Source organism: Oryctolagus cuniculus, chromosome 19 (genome assembly GCF_964237555.1).
Source record: "Oryctolagus cuniculus chromosome 19, mOryCun1.1, whole genome shotgun sequence".
In the NCBI taxonomy this organism is placed as follows: domain Eukaryota; kingdom Metazoa; phylum Chordata; class Mammalia; order Lagomorpha; family Leporidae; genus Oryctolagus; species Oryctolagus cuniculus.
Window position 1 is genome coordinate 16,991,781 of NC_091450.1, and position 12,263 is coordinate 17,004,043.

Genomic DNA, 12,263 nt, shown 5'->3' on the forward strand with positions numbered 1-12,263 from the left:
GTCCATAGTCTCCCTGGGGTCTCCTGCATAACAAGGTCCCTGGAGCTTATTATCTCTAGAAGAAATCTTGGACCTTCTCAATGAACCATTAGAGGGATGATGCCAAGCCAATGGTGACTTGTTATCTAGCCTTCTGAGTTTAAGCAAGAGGCTCCCATAGGATCCCTGAATAATCAAGTAAGGAAGCACAGAATACATACTGTCCTTGTAGGGAATGTAACACTTGCAATCCATATGAAGAATCAAAGACCTAAGAGATGCTCAAAGAACCAAAGGATCCCAAGTGACTATCGTTTGATGACTTTGGTCTCAAATACTGGATGAAAGTACTGAGGGTGCAGAATATCCGGAACAAGTTGTCCAGGAATTAGTAATTTTGTTTTCCCATAACAACCCTAAGAGAGATTTCACATCCCTAACTTCTGGACCTGAACATAGTGTGTAACTAGCAGAGGGCTGGTGCTGTGGTGTAGCAGGTAAAGCCGCCACCTGCAGTGCCAGCACCCCATGTGGGTGCCAGTTCAAGTCCTGGCTGCTCCACTTCCCATCCAGCTCTCTGCTATGGCCTGGGAAAGCACTAGAAGATGGCCCAAGTCCTTGGGCCCCCACACCCACGTAGGAGACTTGGAGGAAGCTCTTGGCTCCTAGCTCTGCATCAGCACAGCTCCTTGCTTTGTGGTCAACTGGGGAATGAACCAGCAGATGGAAGACCTCTCTTTTTCTGCCTCTCTCTCTCTCTCTCTCTGTGTAACTCTGACTTTCAAATGAATGAATAACTCTTTAAAAAAGAAACAGAGTGAGTCAGCAGTCTAGAAGTGTCTGCCCATTAATAAACTTCTTGGAAGTCCGTCCTCTTGACTATATGACTATCATGACAGCTCCCATACTATTTCTTGATCCTATCCCCATCTTAGCTTCTATGGATTGTTGTGGTTGGCACTTAGCCCAAACCGAAGCTCTTCTCTAGAATTTTTCAAACTATAAATAAATAACAACTCTTTTCAAAGGTCTTAAGAGCAATCAGCATTGTGGCATAGCAGGAAAGCTACCACCTGCAACCTGGCATCTCATACGGCACCTGTTTGTGTCCTGGCTGCTCCATTTCTGTTCCAGCTCCCTGCTAATGGCCTAGGGAGAGCAGTGGAAGATGGTCCAGGTTCCTGGACCCCTGCTACTCATGTGGTAGACCTGGAAGAAGCTCCTGGGCCCTGGCTTTAGCTTGACCCAACCCTGACCATTGCAGTCATCTGGGGAGTGAACCAGCAGGTAGAAGATCTTTTTCTCTCTCTGCTTCTTCCTCTGTCTCTGTAACTCTGACTTTCAAATAAATACATAAAAAAGTCTTAAGATGAAAAAATCTAAGAAATGACAAAGGGCTATGTTTTTCACCATGTAGAGAAAACCAGTTTTCAGGGAAAGAAAACCCGTATATAGAAACAGAGACATAAAATGACTCTTGATGGTGTTTGAGCCCCTGACTTTCCTAAGGTCAAGCTGCACCTTAATGTTCCTATGGTTTGAATGATCAATACATTCTTGAATTGGCAAGATACTTAGTTTGGGATTCTGTCACAACCAAGTGGGTCTTGGTTAATACAATATTGTCCCTCCCAGTTTCATGTAGGACAGACAATAAACCTTTCTATTTGCCTCTGGAATACCTCTTAACTTGTTGGACTCTGTAATCATCATTTTCCTTCACAGTCTCCACATCATTGCCAAAGCAATCATCCTAAAACAACCTTTTTTTATAAACTATTTCTTGGTTCCCATATCTTCTTCCCTCCCACGACCAGTGTCTGTCTAATCAACTACTCTTTCCATAAATTTGTTCATGTGTTCACAACACATGTAACACTTCCGTGCACTAGTTTCTTTACCTCTCTCTCTCTATTCAGAATGTCTTCCACGTCTTATTCATCTATATCCCAATTCCTAGTTATTGGCCTGAAATAGTATGGGTGTCCAATGAGACTTTACTACACTTCACTGCGGATGCAGTAGGAGGGTACATGGATTAAAGATCAGCAAGGGTTGCTCATCTCAGCAGAAGCCACTATGGATAGCATCAATGACCGTACACCAGATTTTGTTTCCTGATTCCAGGACAGTACATCAGCCCTCTGAAATATACTCCAGCCCCAGAAAGACAGTAAGATAAAGGGGCAGAGTCAGAGAGATGAATGAGTTTAAACTTTGAACTGGCCAAATTTAATTACTAAAGTGATGGAGTCTCCCCAGTAATGGCAACATCAAGTGTCTGTTCTTAAGCAAAACAGATTCAAGAGTGAAAGTAACAGTATTGTTACAGAGAAATGAAATTATATTTTTCATTTACTTGAGTATGTAACTGTATATTTCATGCTCACTAGAAATAATTTTTAAGTTTTTCTGCTTATTAAAATAAAGCAATACATGTTTAAGGTAGGAAATATCTATACTTTTGGAAAATACAGGAAGTAAAATGAAAGTCATTCATAAACCAGCTAGCAACACTGTTTTCAAGATGATCTCCAAATTGACCTACTATCAGGACAGCTTTCTAGTAGTGGCCAGAACTTAATAAGTATTCAATAAAATCAGAAGTTTGGAGAATTTCTCATAATCTTCTCTAATCAATCAGTTAGGGATTCAAATATCATTCCTTTGGCTACACTACGTTGGCAGGTTTGCAGGCCAGATCTAGTTATGCCACAATAATCAAGCATCAAGCGTGCCAATGTCCTGGACTACTCAATAATCATGTCAAGAGTCTCTGATAGGAGACTCTGAGCAGTATGGATCTCCATATCATCAGCTCTCTGAACGAGAATAATCTGCTAATGTGCTGGGGCTTACCTGTTGTTTGGCACTGAACCAATGAGAGGAGGTTGCTCCTGCATTTCCTTTCTCCCCTCCCAGCTGTGTCTTATAAACTGCTGTCCCTTTAACCACAGGTTGTCCACGGAAACGAAAACTCTCCTCCCAGGAGATTATGATCCTTCCAACTGCACACCAGAGACTCAGGGCTGCAACAGCATAGATACCACCAAAAGGAGAGAAGGAAGGAATTGATCTTTTGGTAGATGTGGTCAAGTCTTTGTAAGGAGCTGAAGGCCTTTCTGGATCCAAAATACCTTTTTTTTGGTAAGCTAAATGCATGTGGTGATGTGGGGGATGAAAAGTTAAGAAAGTGTATGTAAATCTGTAGCATGGCAGTAAGAAAAGAGGCACATTGTCTTGCCATAATTGGGTAACTGTAGTCCCAATCCCAGATAACTGTTGCTTTGACTGAAAAAGACTGTTCTTTTAAATTTATGAAGGTTGGCAGAAATATAGCAAAAATCTGGGACAGAATTTTCTTGCATTGGCCGTAGAGACAACAAAGAGAGGCCTGGAATTTCCGCTGCTTGCTAGATGAACGGTCTTTGGCAAATTACCTATCAGAGCAAGAGTTCCTTTATATGTAAAATAATAAATCATGTATATGTAAAATAAAATACCTGACTCTTAGGACTGATAGAGAATTAAACAAGATATTACACAGAAATACTTAACATGAGCGTATACCAATTGCTCGATAAATTTTTTCGCTGTGAAGGTTTCCCTTAACGCTCTGGAAACCATTTAGACTTTAAAAATCACTTAGTTCAACTCGCTGACTTTTACAGATATTTTATAGAGATAGCCTGTTAAACATATTTATACACAAATTTCTACAAAGATAATGTTTTGAGCTAAAATAATCAGTGACCCTTAGATTTAATCATGGAGTCATATAAACCTCCCAGAGGAACCCAAATCAGGGAATGGCTCTGTTCAAAGCAAAATGGTGGCCCTTCAAAGTCCTGCGCTCTCCTAGAAGGTTTACCTGCACCAAATGCATTCTGAAAATCAAAGGCAGGCTAAAGGGACAGAAAAGAAGGAGTGCTACTGGGAAAAACTTTTTTTTTTAAGTTTAACTGTAAAATCCTACTTGATATCTTGATTTGTACTTTATTGCTAATTGATCAGGTTTGCATATGCAAGATATATTAGATCTATTTTACTCTGTGCCCACAAACAAAAAATGCTAAAATGCATTTTCAGATCAGTTCTGTTTGCAATATGCAGTTTTAGATTTGTTGGTATGTTCATTTGAAGATTTTTTCAGATTTTAAAAGTTTATCCATGGAAGTACAGGAAATAAGAACAATTTATGACAAATTGTTTTTCAGGTTGGAGGAAGAGATCTGCATTAAAAAGTATCCACTAAATTCTCTGACCTAACCTCATTAGGAAGCAAGAATGGCCCTGGCACCCCATGTCTTGGAATTCTTTCCAGATCACTGTTAATCTAAAACCAAAAACATTCAAAATGGTGGAAGTGAGGGCTGCAATGCTTCAGAATGCTGGATGCTGAAGCCAGCTCCAAGAGCAGGGAGCAGAGTGGCCAGGCTTTGAAAGAGGCAGAAATGAGAAAAATATAAGTGGCTCCAATCCATATTTAATATGAATGTAACATTTATTTCTATTATAATCAATATTAATATAAATATAGTATTTAAAAATCCTAGTTTTTTGGTATGTCAAGCAGCTAAAACCTACTGTCAACAGTTTTGAGGTTTAATTTTAATATACAGCATTTATTGAGTCCTAGCTGCATTTTATAAGTGATTGTGTCAAGAATTCACTCAAACCGCACAACTAGCCAGTGAAGAAGTTATTATCATTCCACTGAGTAGATGGAAATGAGATTCGGAGAAGTCAAGCAACTTGGGGAAGGTCATCCAGAGAAACAAGTGTGGGTGCAAGTATATGCGTGTGTAAATGTGAGTATGTGTGTTTGCAAGTGTGTGTTTTAGAAGAGGTCTCACTTTTGGCAGAAAAATGAGCATGGCCTCATTCTGCTGCTCCTTTCTCCAGTTTTCCTCTCTTTTCTACCTTGACATAACAGAGAGTTTAAATACCAACAGTATTGCCAGAAATAATTCTTTCTGGGCTACAGTAAATTGTGTTGGCACCAAATGTACCTCTCACTTGTCTGATGTCACTGAGTAGTAAAGAGGGCTTGGTAACAACAATGAAGGGAGGGGACATCTTGCATCCTTTGTTCTTTGTTTATTTATTATCGCTGCAGACCCAGGCACACTTTGCACCTGCAGGTTTTTTCACTTCATGCAGATCAACTACACAGGACTAAAGGGCAAAAGGGTGAGAGTGTTCACCATCAACAGGAAAGGTTTCCTGTTGATGTACAGGAAAGTACAGGCAGTATGAAGGAAACTGAACAGCAGAAAGACTGAGTAGGCAAGCTCTGAAGTCAGCCTGTCAATGTTCAAATCTTGTCTCTGCCACCATGAGCTGGATGACCTTGGGCAAATTCTTAAGTCTACATGAGCCTCAGGGTCTTCATCTGCAAAATGGAGATAATAGTAGCACCAGCCTCACAAGCTTGTCACATTTGAATAATAAAAGACATCAGGAGTGCCAAGTGCCTGGCTTACCTTAAGAAATAATAAACACTAGCTTTTATTCTCTATGAGCCATGTTTAGTATGAAGGATGTGATACACAGCCTCTACCACAACTACTAGATAAACCAGGGAGACAGGGCATATATATTAAAAATGATAGAGGTAGGTATTTGACATAGCATTCAAGATACCAGCATCTCATTCAGGAGTGCCCAGGTTTGAGACCTGCCTCCAGCACCTGACTCCAGCTTCCCGCTAATGTAGATCCTGGGAGGCAGCGACAATAGCTCAGGTAATTGGGGTCACCCATGTGGAAGATCTTGATCGAGTTTCTGGCTCTCAGCTTTGGCTTGGCCCAGTCTGGCCACTGCAGGCATTTAGGGAGTTATTCAGCAGATGAAATATCTATGTGTTACTATGCCCCTTAAATTAATTAATTAATTAAAATCCAGAAAAGAATGGTAATTAATAAAACCAGGCAGACATGTGTTACATGAGTAGTATAAATGGATGTTATGGAATTTTTTTTTTACAGATAGAGTTAGACAGAGAGAGAGAGAGAGAGAGAGAGAGAGAGAGAGAAAGGTCTTCCTTCCATTGGTTCACCCCCCAAATGGCCGCCACAGCTCAACTACGCCGATCCAAAGCCAGGAGCCAGGTCCCCCTTCCTGGTCTCCCACGCGGGTGCAGGCGCCCAAGCACTTGGGCCATCCTCCACTGCCCTCCCGGACCACAGCAGAGAGTGGGACTGGAAGAGGAGCAACCCGGACTAGAACCCAGCACCCATATGGGATACCAGCGCCTCAGGCACAGGATTAACCAAGTGAGCCATGGAGCTGGCCCCATGGAAGTTTTTTAAAAAAGAAGTAATCACAGAACTAAAAGAAAGAAATTAGATTACAATGGAGTCCAGAAATAGCAGGTAGCTTTCCCAATGCCACAAAGATAGTTTTGAAACAGCTGAGTAAAACCCAGGTCTCCTAATTCATACTGTAGTATTGTTTCATGAAACCATGTCACAGAAGAAGTACTAATAAAAATAATCTCAACAATAGCTGTAGTGAACACTTTGAAGGCATATTTTTTTTTTTTACAGATTAGGCATTTTAAACTCATTGTATTATTTGTCTTTATTTTCAATATGTATCTTAAAATTCACATATAGTTACTGTGTATATTTATGGGGTACGTGGTTTATCTCATTAAATCCTCACAAAAACCCTAGGAGGGAGGTACCATATATTCTGCATTTTGTAGATGATTGAGGAATAGGAAGATAAGTAATTTACCTAAGGTCTTACAGCCAGAAAGTCTCTTTGCCAGGACATAAATCAAGGTTTCTAAGCGATAATTATGGAAGATTGACGGGGAAGGAGAGAAGGGCAGCCAAACGCAAGGGGAATGGCAGGCCTGATCTTAGTGGTGGAAGTAGATGCTCATGAACAGTGAGTGGGCTGCTGTTACTGCAAGAGGAAATTCCTACAGAAGATTCGGCAGATACACTTGGAACAGAGTGTGAAGCAGACAGGAGGCCCTGAACGCCAATCCAGGCAGCAAATATTCCATTTGTCTATTGTTCAGTTGGGGGGAAGGTGGGAACAAGAGACAGGAGCTTGACATTTCTACAGCTGTAGTGTTTTTAAAAAACTAATTCAGGAGTCGGTGCTGTGGCATAGCAGGTAAAGCCATTGCCTGGGAGTCCAGCATCCCATATGGCCACCAGTTCAGGTCCCAGCTGTTCCACTTCCGATCCAGCTCCCTGCTAATATGCCTGGAAAGCAGCAGAGGATAGCCCAAGTCCTTGGGCCTCTGCACTCACGTGGGAGCCGGGAAGAAGCTCCTGGCTTTGGATTGGCCCAGCTCTGGCTGTTGTGGCCATTTGGGGAGTGAACCAGTGGAAGGAAGATCTCTCACTCTGTCTCTCCTTCTCTCTCTGTAACTCTGCCTTTCAAATAAATAAATATTAAAAAAAAAAAAAAAGACTAATCCAATCACAGCCAAAATCAAATGGCAGAGTCCAGTGGCAGAGATTAATTAGTGGCTAACAGCAACAGCTCAAAAAAAAGGATGGGGTATTTTGGGGGTGTTCTTCAACTTGCCAGGGGCATGCAGCCACAGGTCTACTCCCCAATCTCTGAAGGACACTTTCCTTCATCTCTCTCCACAGGTGGTGGTACTTCCACACCATACTGGTAACCAGTGTCCTCTAGGAATCATGAAGACTTGGTTGAAGTTCAGATTCATCTGGCTTGCCAAGCCATCTAGCCGGCACTTTCACAGAGATCATCAGCGTTGGGCATCTCTGACACTTGCTGACTTTGAAGCCATAAATCGCTGTGACAGGTCGTTGCCTAAGAACTTTAACTTTGCTGGGGATGTGCTGGACCAGTGGTCCCAAAAGGAGAAGGTAGAGGATGATGGGCTTCCACTGGGTGCCTGGTGTCTACGTATCACTCATTCTTCCGCTTCATTGGTCTGTGGTCTCCTTGTCAATGTCAATACAATTCTTCTTTTTTTTTTTTTTTTTTTTTTTTTTTTGACAGGCAGAGTGGACAGTGAGAGAGAGAGACAGAGAGAAAGGTCTTCCTTTGCCGTTGGTTCACCCTCCAATGGCTGCCGCGGCCGGCGCGCTGCTGCCGGCACACCGCACTGATCCGATGGCAGGAGCCAGGAGCCAGGTGCTTTTCCTGGTCTCCCATGGGGTGCAGGGCCCAAGCACCTGGGCCATCCTCCACTGCACTCCCTGGCCACAGCAGAGGGCTGGCCTGGAAGAGGGGCAACCGGGACAGAATCCGGCGCCCCGACCGGGACTAGAACCCGGTGTGCCGGCGCCGCTAGGCGGAGGATTAGCCTAGTGAGCCGCGCGGCGCCGGCCCAATTCTTCTTTTCATCTCTCTTGGTTTCCTTTGTTTTCCACTTGCCCTCCTCTCTTGCCACAGATCCTAGAACCTCAACTATATTTGACTGTCTTACTTTGGGGTCTCCTTGGTGCCCCTCACATTGTGGTTATTCAGAATTAGGCCTTTCCCCCCTTTTTTTCTCTTTCTTTCGGGTTCAGGTTGGTGATAAAATGGTTTATCCAAAAAGTAGTAATCTGAGTTTTGGTTTTTTTAGTTATTGTTGGAGTATTTAGGGGAAATACTAATTTTATTGACTTTGGTCTTCTCTCTTCTTTTTTTGGTTAGTTGGGCCAATAGTGTGTCAATTTTGTTTATTTTTTTAAAAAACCAGCTCTTCATTTTGCTGATCTTTTGTATTTGGGGGGGGGGTGTTTCAATTTCATTGAGTTCTCTAATTTTTTCTTTTCTCCTACTAGTTTTGGGTTTGGTTTGCTGATGTTTTTCTAGATCCTTGAGATGCATTGATAGCTCATTTATTTGGTGCCTTTCCAATTTTTTTCTTTCTTTTTTTTTTTTTTTTTTTTTGACAGGCAGGGTTAGACAGTGAGAGAGAGACAGACAGAGAGAAAGGACTTCCTTCTGTTGGTTCACACCCCAAATGGCTGCTACAGCCAGGAGCCAGGTGCTTCCTCCTGGTCTCCCATGCAGGTGCAGGGCCCAAGCACTTGGGCCATCCTCCACTGCCCTCCCGGGCCACAGCAGAGAGCTGGACTGGAAAAGCAGCAACTGGGACAGAACCAGTGCACCAACCAGGACTAGAACCCCATGTGCTGGTGCTGCAGGCAGAGGATTAGCCTAATGAGCCGTGGCGCTGACCTTTTCCAATTTCTTGATGTAGGCACCAACTGCTATAAACTTTCTTATTAACACTGCTTTTGCTGTATCCCATAAGTTTTGATATGTTGATATGTCATCTCCATTTGTTTCCAGAAATTTTTTCATTTCTCTTTTGATTTCTTCTATGACCCACTGTTCATTCAGGAGTAAGTTGTTCAGTCTCCATGTGTTTGAATATGTTGTAGAGATTCCTGAGTTGCTGATTTCCAGCTTCATTCCATTGTAGTCTGAGAAGATGCATGGTATGAATTTGACTATTTTGAATTTGCTGAGACTTGCTTTATGGCCTAGCATGTGGTCAATCCTAGAGAAAGTTCCATGCACTGCTGAGAAGAATGTGTATTCTGCAACTATAGGATGAAAAGTTCTGTAGATATCTTTTAGGTCCATTTGATCTATAGTGTCGATTAACTCTGCTGTTTCCTTGCTGATTTTCTGTCTGGTTACTGTCCATTGATGAAAGTGGGATATTGAAATCCCCCATTAATATTATATTTCAGTCTATGTCTCCCTTTAGGTCCCTTAACATTTCTTTTAAATAGCCAGGTGCCCTGTAACCAGGTGCATATATGTTTATAATACTTACATCTTTCTGTTGAATTGATCCTTTAATCATTACATACTGCCATTCTTTGTCTCTTTTAACAGTTTTTGTGTTAAAGTCTATTTGTCTGATATTAGGATGGCTACACCAGCTCTTTTTGGTTTCTGTTAGCATGGAATATCTTTTTCCATCCTTTCACTTGTAGTCCACATGCATCTTTGTTGGTGAAATGTGTTTCTTGTAGGTTTTATTTTTTAACCCATTTAGCCAGTCTGTGTCTTTTAACTGGAGAGTTGAGAACATTTATATTCAAGGTGACTGTTGATAAGTAATAAGTTTGCCCTGCCATTTTCCCATAATTTTCTTATTTTTTACTTTGGATTTCCTTTGTACTTGCACTGGGAGATTTCCTTCCTTTACCTTCTTCCATAGTGATTACCATGTTTCTGTGTTTCTGTGTACAGCACATCCTTAAGCTTCTTCTGTAAGGCTGGACAAGTGGTGACAAATTCTTTCAATTTCTCTTTGTCATGGAAGGTCTTTATTTCACCTTTGTTTATAAATGAGAGTTTTGCAGGGTATAGTATTCTGGGTTGACAGTTTTTTTCTCTTAATACTTGGAATATATCTCACCATTCTCTCCTAGACTACAGGGTTTCTGATGAGAAGTCTTCTGTGAGTCTAATTGGAGATCTTCTGAAAGTAACCTGGCATTTCTCTCTTCCATATTTTAGAATCTTTTCTATATGTTTTACTGTGGAGAGTCTGATTTCAATGTGTCATGGTGAAGATCTTTTCTGGTCATGTCTTCCTGTACCTGGATGTCCCTTTCTTTCTCCAAATTAAGGAAATTTTCTGTTATTATTTCTCTAAAAAGGTCTTCTAATCCTTTCTCTCTTTCCACATCTTCAGGAACTCCTAGAACCCATATTTGGGTCATTTGATAGTATCCTGTAGATAACCAACAGTGCTTTTCAGTTTTCTAATTTCTTCTTCTTGTGTTTGGTCTTACTGTATAATTTCCTGTGCTTTGTCTTCTAAGTCAGATAGTCTTTCTTCTGCTTCACCAATTCTGTTGTTAAGCTTTCCACTGCATTTTTTATTTGTTCTGTTGAATTCTTCATTTCCAAGATTTCATTTTGATTTCTCCTTAAGATCTCAATTTCATGGGAGAAATTGTCCTTGATGTCATGTATGGATTTCATTAGTTTAAGCATTTGTGTCTGATTACTTCAGAGTAATCCTATGGTCAATTTTTTGAATTCCATTTCTGGCATTTCTTCATTCTCATCATCTTCACAATTTAATATTTAAGTGTTCTTTTGGGGGCATCATGTTGTCTTCCTTATTCTTGTTTCTTGAATTGGGGCATTAGTTATTAGGCATTTGTGGAGTTACTCATTGGTTTGTTTTTTCACTTTGGTGGCTTTTGTCTTTGGACTATGTCTGAGTGGATTAATGGAGTGTCTGCTTTCAGGGAATACCTAGAGGCATGTGGTGGGTGTGGCCAAGGAGCTCCATTTAGTGCTCAAGGGTGAAGGGTGTGTCTAAGGTGACACACCCAGGTTTGGCATGGAATGTCTTTTTTTTTTTTTTTTTTTAAGTGAGAGGGGAGGTTTGTTCTTGTCTGTTGGCATAGACTCAGCTGAGCTCCTCTCCTCAAAGGAGACCAGTGCCTGGGCGTTTGCCCCAGTAGGCATATTATTCATCTGCTCTGCCACAAGGACCACACAAAGGATCTGTGCAGTCCTCCGTGTAAGCTCAGATTCCCCAGCAATGTCCCTCACCAGGTAACCAGAGAGCCCTGATCATGTGGCGTCTCCCACAGTGACAGCCACACTCTGAGTCCACACAGCCTCAGCATTTTCAATGTCCCGGCACACAGGCCTCCCACCGTCATGAGCACCCAGCCTCATCTGTTCTCTCCACCAGACTCAAGGGTCTCCACTTTGCTGGTTGCTGGGTATAGCTGTTATGAATGTCCAAAATGGCACCTGCTTTCTATCAGCTTGTTACAGGATGCTGTTGAAGGGTGACTGGTGAAAGAGAAAGTGTCCCTCATCTTTGTTTTTTCTCCTCTAGTTTGGCAGGTACACTGTCCTCTACAGGGCTCTAAGCTGGATTCCCTCTAGGCTCTTCCTGCATCTTTTTTGCCAGTGACTTGGGCTGTTGCAGTCTGGTCTCACCACACTCTCCAAAGCTGGTGCAGAGGCTCTCAGCTGCTGGGGTTCTGAGTTGCGCATGTCCTCGCCTTCCACTTGGAGGTCCACAGTGTCCCTCCAATTGACACAGAGTTTCCTCTGCTATTTTTTTCCTTACTCCTCCCTGAGACTCCATTCTTTCCACTTTTTTAAAAACTATCTTCTCCTAGACTAGAGCAGCAAGCTCTCTCTCTACTCTGCCATCTTCCCCAAGCTCTGAAATTTTTATTTATTTTCATTTTTTTTTAAAGGTAGAGAGGATAAAGAGAGAGAAAGAGCCATGGCCAGGGTAGGCATAAGCCAGGAACCCAGTAGATAATCTGGATCTCCCACATGGGTAGCAGGGA